Source organism: Tursiops truncatus, chromosome 20, assembly GCF_011762595.2.
Source record: "Tursiops truncatus isolate mTurTru1 chromosome 20, mTurTru1.mat.Y, whole genome shotgun sequence".
Lineage (NCBI taxonomy): Eukaryota > Metazoa > Chordata > Mammalia > Artiodactyla > Delphinidae > Tursiops > Tursiops truncatus.
The window spans coordinates 6,151,605-6,168,821 of NC_047053.1; the positions used below are offsets into that span (position 1 = coordinate 6,151,605).

The 17,217-nt window shown below is 43.2% G+C and overlaps 1 protein-coding gene across 6 annotated transcripts in view; it reads right to left on the minus strand.

The window, feature by feature from the left end:
* Positions 1 to 17,217, minus strand: part of ADPRM (ADP-ribose/CDP-alcohol diphosphatase, manganese dependent) — a 381,091-nt gene that overhangs the window by 149,149 nt on the left and 214,725 nt on the right. For all 6 annotated transcript variants that reach the window (XR_012328492.1, XR_012328489.1, XR_012328490.1 and 3 more), the window contains exon 7: positions 9,276 to 9,462. The gene's annotated coding sequence lies outside the window, so the exon portion shown is untranslated. The remainder of the gene's footprint in view (positions 1 to 9,275; positions 9,463 to 17,217) is intronic.

Below are 17,217 nucleotides of genomic sequence, written 5' to 3' on the forward strand. Positions count from 1 at the left end.
AAAACAGAGCTCTTGTTTTGTTTTGCTTTGCTTGTTTCCCAGAAAAAGGGCAAAAGAGCAGGAAAATGTACCAGAAGTATAGAAGTTCTTTCACATGGATCCTCAGGGCAGCAGTTTCTGAGGTCTCTAAATGGGAAAAGGAAAGACCAGGGCGGCCATCTCCAGCATCATGCCTGCTATAGGCTGAGCAAGGAGAGGCTGCCTGGTACGGTTGCCTATAGTACTGAGTATCACAGGACTGTCTCTATGGCAACCCATGGCTAAGAGGCCCTGGCTGCCACATCACGGTTAACCTCTCCCTCACCAATGCCAGAAGACCCAGCCACCCCAATGGATGTGAAACCTTGGTCTCCACTCTTTCTCAGCTAAAGTATCTGAGGAGATACTACAGCCTGTCAAAATAGTTATTTGAGGTAAAAATTGGTATATAACATTATATTAGTTTCAGGTATACAACATAGTAATTTGATATTTATATATGCTACAAAGTGATCCCCACTATAAGTCTAGTTACCATTCATTACCATAAATAGACCCTCTTCACCCATTTCTGCCCCCCCCAACCCCCTTCTCCTCTGGTAACCAACAGTCTGTTCTCTACCCAATAATCTGTTCTCTGTATCTATGAATTTTGTTTTGTTTGGTTGTTTCAATTTTTTTAGATTCTACATACAAGTGAAATCATATGGTATCTGTTTCACTTAGCATAATACCCTCAAGGTCCATCCATGTTGTTGTAAATGGCAGGATTTCATACCACATCTTCTTTATCCATTCATCCACCAATGGATAATTAGGTTATTTCCATAACTTGCCTATTGTAAATAATGCTGCAATGAACATAGGGGTGTGTTTATCTTTTTGAATTACTGTTCTTATATTTTTCAGGTAATACCCAGAAGTGGAAGAGCTGGATCACATGATAGTTCTATTCTTAATTTTTTGAGGAACTTCCATACTGTTTTCCATAGTGGCTGCACCAATTTACAGTCCCACCAACAGTGTAGGAGAGTTCTCTTTTCTTTATGTTCCATTTGCAGAAAATACCTTTTTCCATCCCTTTGCTTTCAGTCTGTGTGTGTTCTTACCTCTGAAGTTGGTCTCTTGTAGGCAACGTATAGATGAATCTTGTTTGTTTGTTTTAATCCATTCAACCACTCTATGTCTTTTGATTGGAGAATTTAGTCCATTTACATTTAAAGTAATTATTGATAGGTATATACTTATTGCTACTGTGTTGTTTTCTGGTTGTTTTTCTAGTTCTTCTCTGTTCTTTTCTTTTTCTCTTGCTTTCTTCCCTTGTGGTTTGATGACTTTCTTTAGTGTTATCTTTAGATTCCTTTTCATTATCTTTTTTTTGTATCTACTATAGGTTTTTACTTTGTGGTTACCATGAGGTTCACACATAAGAGCCATACATATACCAGTCTATTTTAAGTTGATAACTTAAGTTTGAACACATCTTAAAAACTCTATATTTTTAGTCCCTCTTCCCATGCTTTACATTTTTGATGTCATATTTTACATCTTTTTATTTTGTGTATCCCTTATGTAATTACTGTAATTATAGATAATTTTACTTTCTCAGGTTGAAGCTCCAGGACAAGTAAATAGACCTTTTTCACAAGCAGACTGGAGTTGTGCTTCAGTCTGCTGTTTGTGCAGTGCCCAATGTGTGGCAGTCTGCCCAGAACTGTTTTTCCAATTGTTATAGCCCCAGGGGGCCCAGGAACGCAAGCCCCTCTGGCCGCCAGGGCCAGGTGATCAAGGGGCATCCCCTGTCTGGCCACTCACCGGTTTTAGCAAGGCTGTAGGAGACTGCTGGGGGTGGGGCATGCCTGTAACTGTAGAGGCAGGGAAATATTATTGGAGGTGGGGCACACCTGCTGTTTAACCATCTTAGACTGCCCTGCCCCCAAATCAAGAATTTTTGTTATAGCAGCAGAACCTGTTCTTTGTACGCTAAAGCACGTGAAATAGGATAAATTGTCTTAAATGCTCTGGTCAAGGACAGGATGAAGAGATTGCACATTCTCCCTCCTCTTAGATGGTTCACGAGGCATTTGTGGATTCAAATCAGAACATGGATGTTGAGTGCTGAAGAGTCGCTTTAAAAATCTGATTCCATGGATGTGTGATCAGTGGTTAGAGTTAAAGTCACATTTGAAAGGAAGGTGCCCCACACTACCCTTTGCTATTATGATTGATCACAGTCCAAGCCATTAACCAAGCCATATTTATACATGAGTGGGGTCAACCGATTTGAAAAGAATAAGCAATAATCAATCAATGAATCTCTCCCCTCTCCCGCCCGCCCCTCCCATGTGGCAGGATTGATGAGTGAACTGGGAGCCTGCTTGAGACTGACAAAGTCTCCTCCCTCCCACACACCTGAACACTCATCCTTGCCATGTTGAGAGGTGCTAAGACCCAGGACTAGGGTGCTGGCTCTGGGAGGAGATGGAAGCCCAATCTGAGTTTCAAGTTTTATCATTCAATTCTGCTCTTTCAGAGAGCTCTGCATTGGGGTGTTGGGTAAAAAGGGGTTCTTTGTTCCCCATAGAGCTTCCCCTTATATGTACCTCTTTAGGGGAAGAGGTGATGGATCAGAAGATGAGAATATGGGCAGTGCAGAGACTCTTGCCCTGAACAACATCAAAACATACTCTTGACCTACTAATATGCTGTTCTGAGATGGGTGAAGGCATCACAGAGGAGGTGGCATTGGAGCTGAGCCTTGGAGGATGGGTGGAAATCTGACAGGCAGATGGAAGTATTTATTCCTCAGGTTCCCTGAGAGGCAGGGAGGGGAGTATGTGGGGCAAGGTTGCCCAGGAGCTTTCCTACAGCCACAAAGACACACTCTGCTTCTTTGATGTTCTCACCATCTAATTTGAGTTGTCTAAGTGATGGATGGGCTGGGAGGGCTGTTTCTCAGCGGGTAAGGGATTCTGAGTCTGCTGGGTCAGCATGTTTTTGGCAGGCTGTCTGTCTTGATTTGTTGCTTTGAAGGACCATTGCTCAGAAAGCCTTTGTTATCAGCAGAGCCTGGGGCTGCTGGGTCATGTCTGTTTCTGTGCTCTAGCAGGCATGCCATGCCAGGCTCAAAGCTCTGTTATCTTTATTATTCAGCCTATAGTAACTCCACGCCTGGAGGAGGGATAGCTCCAGCTGATCCTTGGGCAACTCTGTCCATTCAGTGTTTGGCAGGCTGGGGATTCTGAGATGGGGTGTGATCTTTGGGTTTACTGCTGGGGGCTTGTTGAGTAGCTTGTGAACTCAGGTGGAGAATGAGACACTTGACAGAGATAACATAATAGCAAGTAGGATTGCCATGCATTGTATTACATCCATGCATTCAATCACTCATGCAGCAAACATTCACCAAACTCCTATTTTATTCCAGGTACTGGGCACAGATAAGACATGGTGCCTATTTTCCCCAGGAATAAACCAATAAACATAGCATGTGAACATGCCATGTCAGGGGGAAGCTCAGGGGCCCTCTGGAGCATGGGGGAGGGTTTCTGTCTTAGCCAAAGATGCGGTGTGGTGTGATGAGGTCAAGGAAGACTCAACCTCTAAGCACCCAGCGCACCAGATAGGACCGTCATAAGGACCCAATGACTATTTCAAGGATCCATAAGCGTTGTGTAGATGGTAAAGCAAAAGGAAGAACAGATTTTATTGTTTTCATTGCTATCTCTGGCTACACAGCACAACGGAATTCTTCAAACAACTGTGGTGCCTAAAGCTCTGATTCAGATTGCCTGTGCCTCTAGACTCCAATATCCAGCATTTTCCCACCTCGTTTCACCTTCTCAAATGCTTTCCTCCCAACCCTCTTCTTTACCAATCCCCAAACCACATATTCCTCAATAGTACGTTTGATCTAGCTTCATATGGAAAACTTTTCTGAGCACACGCATTGCAATGTCTCCCTCCCGCCTCCCTCACTAGACTCCAAGTGACCCTACCTGCCAACGGTGCTTCTAGGAAGGACGGCGGGCTGTGAGGGAGGACTTGCTCGCATTCCTTCTGGCCTCAAGCCCCAGCAGTTCAGATGCCTGCTACAACCAGCATGGCTTTCCAACGTTCTTAATGTTGTCCTCCGTTTGTTTCATGAATGCAAGTCTTATCTTTCCCACTCTATTATAATCTACTCAAGGCCAGGGCCAATGCATTTGGATGCTTTTCTGTGCTCTGCATGAGCTGGCATTGTGAGAAGCACTCAGTGTTTGTCATCTCTTTATCAAGAGGCTGATAAAAATGAGGCTGGTACATAACACATAATGTTGTAGGTCAATCACACTTCAAAAACAAACTCTGGGAGGATCCTGCATGCCTCGGAGTGGCTGGGCCCGTGAGCCATGGCCGCTGAGCCATGGCCGCTGAGCCTGCGCGTCCTGTGCTCCACAGCAGGAGAGGCCACAACAGTGAGAGGCCCGAATACCGCATTAAAAAAACAAACAAACAAACAAAACAAACTCATAGAAAAAGAGATCAGATTTGTGGTTATCAGAGGAGGGGGGTTGAGAGGAGGGGGAATTGAATGAAGGCAGTCAAAAGGAACAAACGTCCACTTATAAGATAAATAAGTACTAGGTATATAACGTACGACGTAATATAACACTGCTGTAGGTTATATGTGAAAGTTGTTAAGAGAGTAAAGCCTAAGAATTTCAGCACAAGAAAAAATTTTTAATCTTTTCTGTGTCTTTAATTTTGTATCTATGTGATGATGGATGTTCACTAAACTTCTAATCACCGCATGATGTATGTAGATCAAAGCATTATGCCACATACCTCAAACTTGTACAATGCTGTACGTCAACTATATCTCAGTAAAACTGGAAGAAAAAAAATGAGGCTGTTAATTCCATCTTTGTGACTTCATTTGCAATTAAATGGATGGGATGCCTTGGTTATGGCTTGATTAATAAATTCAATAAACTGGAATTAAGGCTCTATGATGAGTCAGACTCTGAGCTAAGCACTGGCTCCACAGAGATGAATGGCAGGTCTCTGCTCTCAAAAAGTTCATAGTCTAGTTAGAAATGAACATGCGCAAACAGGTATTTATAATACCGAGGGTAATTGCTAGAGAATACGTTTGTTTAAAGGACTGTGAAAACCCAAAGGAGGGAGCAAGAAACTATGTTTGCTGACATGATGGATTATCTTGGTTTTGAAGGATGCAAACAAAATTTCCAAAGAGGCAGGGGGAAGCATTCCAGGCAGAATAATAGGGGGTGCAAAGACAAAGAAGCATGATGAGGCAGGAAGCTCATCTGAACAATCTGAAGACTGCAGTGTGTCTAGGACATGGGCCATATTATGGGGAATGGTGTCAGATTGTGAAAGCCCTTCTATACCAGCTCAGGAATTTAGACTTTATGTGGTACTCACAGAGAGCCAAAGGCGATTTTCACACATGGGAGTGCCATGATCCTATTTGCCTAGGTGCTTTGTGACCACCTAGAGGGGTGGGATAGGGAGGGTGGGAGGGAGACACAAGAGGAAGGAGATATGGGGATATATGTATACATAGAGCTGATATACTTTGTTATAAAGCAGAAACTAACACACCATTGTAAAGCAGTTATACTCCAATAATGATGTTAAAAATAAACAAATAAATAAAAAAGAAGATGTGGTACATATATACAATGGAATATTATTCAGCCATAAAAAGGAACGAAGTTGGGTCATTTGTTGAGATGTGGATGGATCTAGAGACTGTCATACAGAGTGAAGTAAGTCAGAAAGAGAAAAACAAATATCGTATATTAATGCATATATGTGGAACCTAGAAAAATGGTACAGGTGAACCGGTGTGCAGGGCAGAAATAGAGACACAGATGTAGAGAACAAACGTATGGACACCAAGGGGGGAAAGCGGCGGCGGGGCGGGTGGTGGTGGTGTGATGAATTGGGAGATTGGAATTGACATGTATACACTAATATGTATAAAATAGATAACTAATAAGAACCTGCTGTATAAAAAACTAAAATAAAATTCAAAAATTGAAAATAAATAAATAAAAGCCTTTTCTGTTAAAAACTATATGTATACATATATACAGACATATATATACAGTAGCTAAACATGAATATCAATTAGATTAGTTACAGACACAAGGAGAAACAATTTAGAGAGTAAATGGCTAAGGACATCTTAGTGCCTTTTCTGTTAACGTGTAACTATAATGGATCATAGCATAGTTTGCCCTGGTCTCCTCGTCACGCGTAGAATTAATGCATACCAAAACTTTCTTGTACCCAAACCTGAAGGTTTGTCCACAGCTGTCCAGTTGTGTCCGAAGTTTACCTCGGCAGCTTCCCTTCCACCCTGGGTATCCTTTCCCTAGCATTCCGGACAACGAGCCCTCCCCTCTGATTCTCCACTATTGCTGGAGATAAGATAGATGGTACGAAGCATGCCGAGGGACTTTCACAGGGTGGCGGCACCTCACTGGGTCAACAGAATCCAAATTTTGCCAATTCATTAATTTACCATGAGAAACACAACTGCCCGAGGGAACAGTCTCTTACGCCCTCCAGACCAGCTAGCACATTTACTGTTTTGACATTTCCACGGGAAGCCAAATTACAACTTGGAAGTTGCACGGTGAGCAAGGAATCCCAGTAAGGGAGGTAGATGCATGCGCAAATGCTGGATGCCGCTAGGTAGAGCTGTCCGATGTCTCCACATCCCTCAAAGGAATTTTCCCACCCAGACACCCAAGCAGCACCCGTCTCGCAGTGGCAATTTACCCAAGTTGTAGGCAAAGCTTTTAGGAAAAATATTATCTGAGATGCCTGTGTTACTGACTGTGGAACCTGAAAAGGAGTGGGCAATACCAAGCCTCAGAATTAAATCTGATCACTTTGGTCTATAGTTTCCACAGAAATTGTTTCAACATTTAGTCAGCATGTGCCTGGCGTGTTCTAAGTGCCAGGCGCCATGCTAGAGTGATAAACAAGACAAGAACTCTGCCGTCAGGAGCCTCAGAATTCAGTAGGAAGCAGACACGTTGGCTGGCAGTTATGATGCAGGGTAGTGTTGGCTGTAACAAAGGCTTGTTCTAGATACGGTGGGAGCTCAGGACAAAGGGCCTAACCCTGCCTAAAGGTCAAGAAAACCTGCACAGAGGCCAAGGAGCTTTAAGCTGATCCCACTTCAGTATCTGATTTTTACCATGAAAGAAAATGCATTTTAATGATTATATATTACCAATAATACAATCATACAGAGAACCGCTGTTAGTCTTACGGTATGTTTCTGTTTAATTTTACACACTAAGATTTGTACATACAAATCTGGAATCGCACAGTGTCATGCTGCTGTCACTTAGCATGATGAACATGAGTTGTTCTCATGCGATATAATAAAAATACATTAAAAAAAATTACTGTTTGGTATTCTACCATCTGGATATGTCATGACTTACTTAACCAAACCTTGTTGTTGAACATTTAGGTTATTTTCAATTATTCAATATTATAAATAAAACTGTAACTGAGAGGACCTTAGAGATTAGGTAGTAAAATCCTCTCACTTGGCAAATGACAGAACTGGATTCCAATGAATTTAAATGACGGGCCCCAAATCCTATAGCTGGCTAATTTACAAGTTGGGCTTGGACTCCTGATGAAACACATTTGGGGAAGGACGGAGGAAAGCGGGTTATCTGAGGGGTGATAAAAATGAGAGGCACTGGAAAAGCCCCACGGGCAGGCAGCACCGAGGACCCCAAAGTGGAGAGGAGTGGGGAGTGTCAGGGTTTTGATGGTGCCCGTGCTCTCATGTGAAACACTACCCACTCAGGGATGCTGACACCACCTCTCAGTGTGCAGCAGTGTGAGAGGGGCGGGCCTTCTCAAAACAACTTGACAGTGTGTATCAGGAACCTTGAGAAAACCCTTGAAGAGCACGGCCCAGGAAGTCCACTCTTGGCATGTTCAGGGGTAGTCACTGAAACATTGCTTATAACACACACAAAAAAGATAAACCAAATCAATAGGATAGATGGACAGAGCCTGAATACAGGCCCACAACAGACTGCGTCAGGCCCACCCACACTGGGGAGCGCTGTCTGCTTTACTCAGTGCATTAGAAAAACGACCCAGTCCTCCTCCTGAGTTAGAAAAAACTCAGCCTTCCTCCTGTGTGTCTCCTCTACTCCTCACACAGGACACTCACAGCACTTCTGGTCACCAGAGATGTGCATTTCCTCCCACCAAACAATCCACAACCCCAGCAGGGTGTCCTACAATTGAACTCGATTCTGACACTACCTACCTGGAGATGGCGTCCGATCCCACAGGTGAAGGACTCTGTCCTACAAGACTGCTCCCCGCCCCAACTGACCACACATTAGATGCCAACCACAAGTCCAGTTTGTCACCTGGGCTTCTGACCAACTGGCTACAAACCGGGGGTTCCCACGACCCCCTCTTCAGATTCGATGAATTTACTAGAGCAGCTCATAGAACTCGGGGAAACACTTACTTACATTTTACTAGTTTAACAAAGGGCATCATAAAGGACACAGATGAACAACGAGATGAAGAGACACCTAGGGTGAGGTCCGGGAGGATCCCAGGCACAGGGCTCTGTCCCCGTAGGGCTGGGGTGCATCTCCCTCCTGGAGTGGATGTGTTCGCCAACCTGGAAGCTCCCAAACCCCCTACAAGTGGGATTTTTATGGAGGATTCCTCACACAGGCAAGATCAGTTATTAACTCTATTTCCAGCCCCTCTCCCCTCTCTAGAGGACAGGGCGCGGGTCCGGGGAGAGGACTGAAAATCCAAGCTTCTAACCATGGCTTGGACTTCCCGGTGACGAGGCCCCCATCCAGGAGTGCACCCAGCGTCACCTCAATAGAACAGAAGACGAGCTTAGTGCTCTGATGACTTAGAAATTTACAAGTTTTAGGAGCCCCTGTGTCAGAGACAAGATCAAAGACAAATATGGAATAATAGATGCTCCTAGTGTTCTTATCACTTAGCAACTTACACGGGTTTTAGGAGCTCTAAAGGGTTTAGGGCACAAAGACCAATACATATATATATATATGTTCTATTATTTTCTATTCTCTCACACCGTCTACTGAGCCAAACGCTAATCTCTTCTGGAAACACCCTCACAGACGCACCCAGAAATAATGTTTAGCCCAATATCTGGGGACCTCGTGACCTAGTCAAGTGGACGCATAAAATTAACCATCACAACATTGCACGTCAGGGAAAGGTTAAGTAGATTATGGTACCTTCGCAAGAGGCTGTCGTGTTCTGTGGTGGCCTCTTGTTTCTTTCCGATGTTTGCTTTTTCTGGCTCGGCTGGGCCTCGCTGCACGTCTCGCCACCAGGCTGCAGCTTGCCTCGTTCAGTTCAGTCTCTACCTTGGGTCTTCCAAACATGCACTGTGCTCTTTTCCCTCTGCTAGGGTAGTGGGATCTGAGGAGAAAAAAGAGATAAACACATATTAAACGCACTATTTAGGTGGAAGGGCATTGCTCTTTAAGTAAAAAAATGTTAAGAGTAATAAAAACATTTCTACTCTTTGATCCAGGAATCCCACTTAATGTAAGTAAATGATTAAAAAACAAAACAAAACAGGAAGAGCTAAAACTAGCAATACTACCACACTGCAAAACTGATAGCAATTTAAAGTATGTAATCAGTAATTTAAAACAGTGAGTGCATATAAGATAGTACTGGGTAGCTTTAAAAAAATATATGTGATAAGACTTAAGATGAAACCTGGGAACATTCTTATGTTATAAAGTTAAGTAAAAAGGCTGGTTACAACTGTGTAAATATTCATTAGCACAGGGAAAAAAAAAGATAGAGAATAAAGACAAATTTTAGAAATTGTATGAGACCTGTGATATTTCACTTGATGTGTTTCCTTCAGTTCTGAAAACTTTCTCTAATGTGGTCACATGGGTTTTGCAATCAAAAGTAAAGAATGCTACCACCAGCAGCCATTATAACATGGTTATTTTTGTGTATCGAGACATTGAATGAAATTCACTTGAACATGGCCACCGCACGGCTGCCAGGCTTTCGATGGGAGGCCAAGGATCCCGGCGCCTGCGGCTGGCCTGTCTTCAGCCATAAGAGCATTTTCCCACCTGCACGCAGCTGGGGTGCGAGAGATGGAGCCCAGATGTGGGCTTGTGCCTGTGAGTCGGTTGTGTCAAAATACATTGTACTTCGCGCCTTTATGCTTCCTAGCACCGAGAGACACACAGTTCCTTCCTTGCAACTTGCTCAAAGTTTTTTGTTTTTGTTGTTTTCTAAATATGGATTTCATCCCCAAATTTGGAGTTTCTCATGTCCCACAGGACACCCGCTGGCTCTGCTCCGAGCGCGAATTGAAGGAAAAACATCGTTCTTGCTTTCCATTCCTGAGTCTGCATCCCATGACGTAGATGAGCAAAGCATACAAGGACTAGATTCCATGATGGCCATGCAGTGAGTAGCAGCTCAGGTGATCCTCTGATAAGTGGCTCTGAGCACGGCGCAAACCGAAAGCTGGCGCTCCAAGCCCAGCTAAACCAGCTAAAGACCACGTGGCTCAGACCTGAGCACGTCAAGTGGAGGTGGAAAGGACTAGAAAAGTTCTCTAACCCTACCTCCTGCGCTTTGCACAAACCCTCCCATTCTCCCACCCCCATGAAGCTGTCAGCCAGCTTCGGCTTGACCACTGCAACGATAACAACATTTTCAGAGAGCAGCAGATGTCAGAATCATCTTCCATACCTTGTGCTTTGTGCTGCCTCTCAGGGAGTGCCACTTCTAAGCCCCAAAACACAGGGATGCCTACTACGTGCCCAGCACTGTCGTAATCTTTCACATATGTTCGCTGATGTCATCCTTAGAATAATTTTGTAAGTGGATGCTAATATTACCCCAATTGACAGATGAAGATACTGGAGTCCAGATAGTTTGAGTAACTGGTCCAAGGTCAAAGTCAACAGCTGGTAAGCAGTGATGCTGGGACTCCATCCCAGGCTACCTGACTCCAGAGGCCACGCTCTTAGCTCCGTTCTGCTGCCCACTGAGTTTACATCCACCTGTAAGACCCGCTTCTGCCTTTTGGAGTCAGACCATAAAAGGGGGCTTGACTCCCCCTCTACATGCTAAGTATTCAAATATCTGAGCATCGTCTTTCTACCATCCCTTCCGTAGGCGCTCCCACTAAGCCCTCAGCACACCAAGCCCTATATCTGCTCAGTCCCACCACTTCACTGCTCAACTGAGCTTCACCAAGCAGAATCTCATTTGTTTTCCTATATAGGATTGTTTCACACGGGAGCCTCTGATGGCCAAGTCTCCCAAGGGTAATAAACCAGATGCATAATTCCCTGCCGCCTCTATCTCAAACCCTCCAGAGGGGATCGGAGGGTCTGGAATCATTCAGAAAGGGAGGGGAGAGCTGTTAGTGCATTAGGACAGAATTTCTCCATCTGATTTTCAAAGAAGACTGGCTTTTCATTTCCCCAGAGACTTAATATAACTACCAAGTGAGGAAGAAAAAAAAAGGGGAGTAATAATTTGTAAAGTTCCCAAGCAGGAAAGGAGCCACTGCTATCTCTGCTTTCCACATCACCACTGTAAATCCTGGCACCTGAAAAAAGTGGGAGGGGTGGTTGTTCTGACTGTATATATTGCCAAATGCTGCTGATAAACTCTGACCTATTAGTGGGAGCCTCTCTACTAGAGCTATGTTTATGGTATCCATGGAAAGAAACAACGTGAAGGAAAACAAAAGCCGGCAACCAATCAGAACAGACATGTGGCCCATCAGAAAGGATGCTGGCCGATAGGATGCAGTGTTTCTACCGACTAAATGACATCCAGCATAGACCTTCTAATGAGTAAGTTTGGTCGACATTCAAGCCAATGATGTTCACTCAAATTTTTAAATTACCACAATTTTCCCCACACAGTTAAAAAAGAAAGTGTATTTTACATCAACAATGTTGTTTGTTTGCTCTCTCCTTTCTCCTTCCCTCCCTCCCCCCGTCTCACCTTACAGCATCCTCTCCCTTTCCCGTGTGTTCTGAAATTACATGATGGTAGATCTTTTATTTTTTCTTTTTTAAAGATCCATTGAGATAGATACTGAGCTTGCCTTTTCAATCTGGAAACGCATACACCTCAGATGTGGAAAACTCTACTGAAATACTTCTTCCGAAAATTCCTCCATCCATTTTCTCTGTCCTCTGCTATTCTTAACCCTGCCAACCGATCCCCTATATTTCTTGTTTCTTTTATCTTTTTACTCTATTTGTGAGTGAGTCTCTCAACATCATCTTCCAAAATCTATGGTGAGTTTTTCATCTTCTATCATATTTTTAACTCCCCAAAACTTTTCTCACTTGACGTTCCTTTCTTTAAAAATAGCAACCTGTTTCTGTTTTACTGTACAATATTTTTCTTATGTGTCCATAGACATTAAAAAAAAAGGACTTTTAAGGTTCAGTTCTTCTGCCAAGGTTGTTTCTGCTTCCTCTGAGGGTCTTCTCTTCTGCTCTATCACGTCCCTCATGAAAGAGGTTTTTTTCTACAGGTCTTGGCTGTCCTCAGTACCGAGGCACTACTAACCTAATAGGAATCTGTGTGCCTGAGTAGAGCTTTTGACTAAGGCAATCTGGTTAATGTTGTTTGGTTAAGAGATTCTCAACTATTGATTTCAGAATATCTTTCTTCTTGGTCAAGCCACGTTCCTAAGAAATGATTTTGCTATCTACTTCCTGAAAGTGGAGCCTGATCGGCAGCCTTCCACAAGCCAAGGGGAATGATCTGATCATTCAATATATATGTTTCTATTTTTTCCCCTATTTTCAGTAAGGTACCCTATCCACAGCTACTCTTAGACTCTCTGAGTCCAGAATCCCTCTGGTTCAACTCTCTAAGAAGGAAACCCCTAATGTTCTTCCAGAATGTTGGATGGTGTCACCTGGCAGCAGAGATTTGGGAGGGAGTCTTACCTAACTGCATCTTACACAGAACTTTAACCGTGTCTCCGATTTTCAGCTGTCACTGCATTCCCACTTTCGGATGTGTCTGACACCTCCGTTTCTGAGATTCTGGAGTTCTGCAAAGCTAACGGTCCCGGCCAATTTGCTATCGCCCATTTGCTCTCTGGCTTTCAAAATTCGTGCTACTGCTATTTTCTTTCCCAATCTCTTTGTTCTTTGGGTTCCATGCCTTTTTGACCCCTGTATTTTTACTTCTGAGGGGTTTCAGGAGGGAAATGTGATTTAAAAAATACGTTCCACCTGATGTATTTAACAAGAAGTCACAAGCAACAAGCCTTTACCCCTTCCTTCATGCCAACAACTTACAGGAAGGAAATGGCAGTAGTAGTAGTGGTTGCCCCTAGGGAAGGGAGACTAGGGAGAGGAATGCAGACTCTTCTCTATACACCCTCTTGGACAGTTCAAATTTTTCACCACGTGCAAAAATTACCTTTGCAAAACTAATTAGCCAATATAACAAAAACAAAGCAAAAAAGCTTCTGTGAACATCTTTCTCTCTGTGACTAGCACACGTTAGGAGAGTATCGTTGTCACGGCTCATGCCATCACACTGCTTGCTGCAAAGACATAATCCCAAAATGCATTATTTTATAATCTGCGTAATTTATACAATTTCCTTCAACCTTGAATCAAGGTTAGAGGGAATGTTATTGATCACCAAAGCCTGTCAGTGGCTAACATCTAAGCGTGGCAGACATCTGGGTTGACATCCAAGCGTGACCTCTCTTAGTTAAGGACAAGGATCTGACCTGGCTGCAGCCACTGACCCTACCTGACTCTGGCACACTCTGCAGTCTCCAGCAGGGCTCACAAAGTCATGATTAATTCAATAAAAATTATATCTTCCATAACATGAGTTTTCAGTAATCAATAGGAAAAGATGTTGAACATATCTCCCTCCTACATAACATGCATAGGCCAGGAATCTATTTATACTCAGCAGATCAGTGGTTTTGTGCAACTATAATGTGAATGTCACTTGGCTTACAAGCCAGAGAATAGTAGTGGTTCCACGTGTTATCCATTGAGAACCTACAACCACAGGAGTATCTTCTCCGGAAGGAATGCTGCCAGTAGTTTGTTCTGCTTTCTCTCTGGGAGCATAAGATTTGTCATTACTTTTGCATCTAGTTTTACAAGATTCTCAGCAATGGTGTGACTTGTACCTGTTTTTGCTATCAGAGATGCAGCCTTGAATGATGCCTCTGTAATGTTAGCCTTTTTTATTCCCCTTTAGAAATAAGCTCCACATACACCAGACTGGAATATATTCATTTGTGCTTGTTCTTTAAACATTCAATTAATTTAGTGAAAGGCCATAGGCTTAGTTTGCCAATGACACAAAAGCTTTGATGGCTTCATACCACCATTTGTGACAGACCTTAGATGGAGCACAGGAGATTGGAATCCACTGGAGTGCCAGTGCAATAAAATCCTACTTTCAGAGAGTCACCATCATACTTCTTGTTCACCTTCTCATTTTTCAGTGGCTTGTCCACAATTATTGAATTCATAGAGTCTTGGTTACTATTTACTTTTATGATATTATTTTGAGACCTGTAGTATTTCCATTATCCTTTTCATTACTATTTTTAATAACCTTTTCTAAGAATAGCTTTATATTTACAGAAAAGTTGTGAAGATTGTACAGGCAGTTCCCATATACTACACACCCAATTTCCCCTACTGCCAACATCTTTCGTTGCTATGGTACATTTGGCCCAACTAATGAACAAATGTTCATTCATAATTGTTAACTAAAGTGCACACTTTATTCAGATTTCCTTAGGTTTTGCCACATTACATTTCGTTGTCATGTCTCCTCAGGCTCCTCTTGTTGGTGTCAAGTTTCTCAGGCTTTGCTTGTCTTTTATGACCCTGACAATTTTAAAGAGTACCGGTCAGGTAATTTGTAAAATGTTCTTCAACTGGGGTTTGTCTGATGCGTTTCTCATAATTATACCAGGGTTATGGGTTTGGGGGAGGAAGTCCACAGAGGTAAAATGCTATTCTCATCACACCATATCCAGAATTCATGCTATTAACGTGACATCGCTTATCACTGTGGTTGTTAACCTTGATCATCTGGCTGAGGGAGTGTTTCCAGGCGTTTCCACCGTAAAGTTACTCCTTTTCCTACTGTACTCTTTAGAAGGAAGTCGCAATGCACAGCCTGTACTTAAAATGTGGGAACTTATGTCCCATCTCCTTTTATGGAGACTATCCACGTAAGTTATTTGGAATTTCTTCTGCACAAAAGATTTTCTATTGTCTCCCATTTATCTATTTCTCCAATCATTTATTTATATCAGAACGGGCTCGTGGATGTTTACTTTATACTTTGAGTGATAATTCAATGTTCCTTTATTTATTTTTCACTCAAATTGTTCCAGCTTTGGCCACTGGGGGCCCTTTTGTTTGGCTCCTGTGCCTTTGACATACCCATTTCATTGGGGTTTCTCTGAGCAATTCCTCATTTTCCTTCACTGCAAGATGCTACAGGATCATCTTGTATATTTCTTGCAACAGCTAAGAAGCAGCCATTTCTTTAAGGAGGCTTTACTCCTTTTATTGGAGAATGGTGTTAGAAACCGAGATATGGGCACTGAGAGTGCGCAGTGTCACTGAAGTGTCATGGCTTCCGGGCCTTCGCACCTGACAGAGGGAGGAAAGATAAGTATGTACACTAAGCTATGTATATATGCATATGTATAACTATTTTGATATGTACCCGTCTGCAAATATATTAAGCTAAACATGGTGTCTCGAACTCTAACCCAATGCCACATGGATCATTCTGGCATGGTCCTCATGCTGGTCTGTAGTCTCCCATTCCAACAGTGGAAGCCCTGGCTCCCACCAGCCGCCATCCATGTCTTTAATTGCTCAACTCCAGTATGCATGTGTAGTGGCTACAGAGTTGTTCATCTGTACCCTTGTGGGGAAACAAAAACGTTACCAGCTAGAATACAGTGTTTATATACCATTTCTTTGCCTTTAATCTTACAGATGCCACTAATCTCCAGTTACTTAAGTCAGCAGCTAGTCCCCTCACCCTACCTTCAAGCTCACTGATATGTTTATCTATTGTGTCAAGCCTACTGATGAACCCATCACCCCTGTTAGAGTGTTTTTTTATTTCTAGCACTTTCCTTTGATTTTTCTTTCCCTTAAAGAAAGGGAATTATAGTTTCCAATTATAGTTGTTTCAAATTCCTTATCTGATACTTCATATCCGAGCCTGGTTTTCAGGATCACTTTGTCTATTCAGACAGTGGTTATTTCCTTTGGCTTTTTTTGAAAGCCAGACATGTTGTACCAGGTAGATAGGTCTTTAGGTTTTGTTAAGCTGGCTAGGAGTGTCAGGCTGTGTTCAGCATTTGTTGTAGTTTCAGGTACCAGAGGCTTCAAATTCCTCTAGGGTTCTTGTTTTTTGTCTCCTCTCTTGGCTATGTACAGATGCTGTGTCTTGCACCTGTTAACTCATGGTTATGATGCTGGAGCCCTACTAATGTGGCAGTAGGGTGTAGGGGAACGGAGAAAGGCACTGTGTAATCTCCCAGTTAGATCTCAGCCTCTTAGTGGGGCTGCCCTGGGGCTGGGTCTTCACAAATATTTCTATTCCTCTTCCTATAGCAGGGCGTCCCCCAGCCCCACTCCTCCCCTCCTGCCCAGTCACCTCGACTCCTTTCTTTAACCACAACATTCTGTTTCCTTAGAGCCCTATCCCGTCTTGGCTTTTTGCTTCCCTCAGGGGGCTGGAGTGGTGAGAAATTCTTTTTCCCCAAATTTCAGAACTGTGTTCAGGCACAGTCCTTTGCCCTGGAGAGTGGGCCTTTGTGACTGAGAAGACCCTCAGCGGGTTTTACGGTAGCTTATCTTTCCCTCCTTCTGGGAGGGTCATGAGGGATCTTTGTTGGATCTTCACCATGAGAAATCTGGCAAGATTCCCAGGAAGACCCATGAAAGTGTAGGGGAGCCCTAGGATGGTGGCCCCCATGAATCTCTCACTCTCACAGCGAGTCCACACTCAACCTCCAACAATGTGTCAAATTGATCATTTAAATATTCCTGCCAGTCTACGGCTCGTAACTCCTGCTCCAAGGAAGCAGATCTCAGTTACTGTGTCTCCCAGGACATACCTGACTCACCAGGTTTC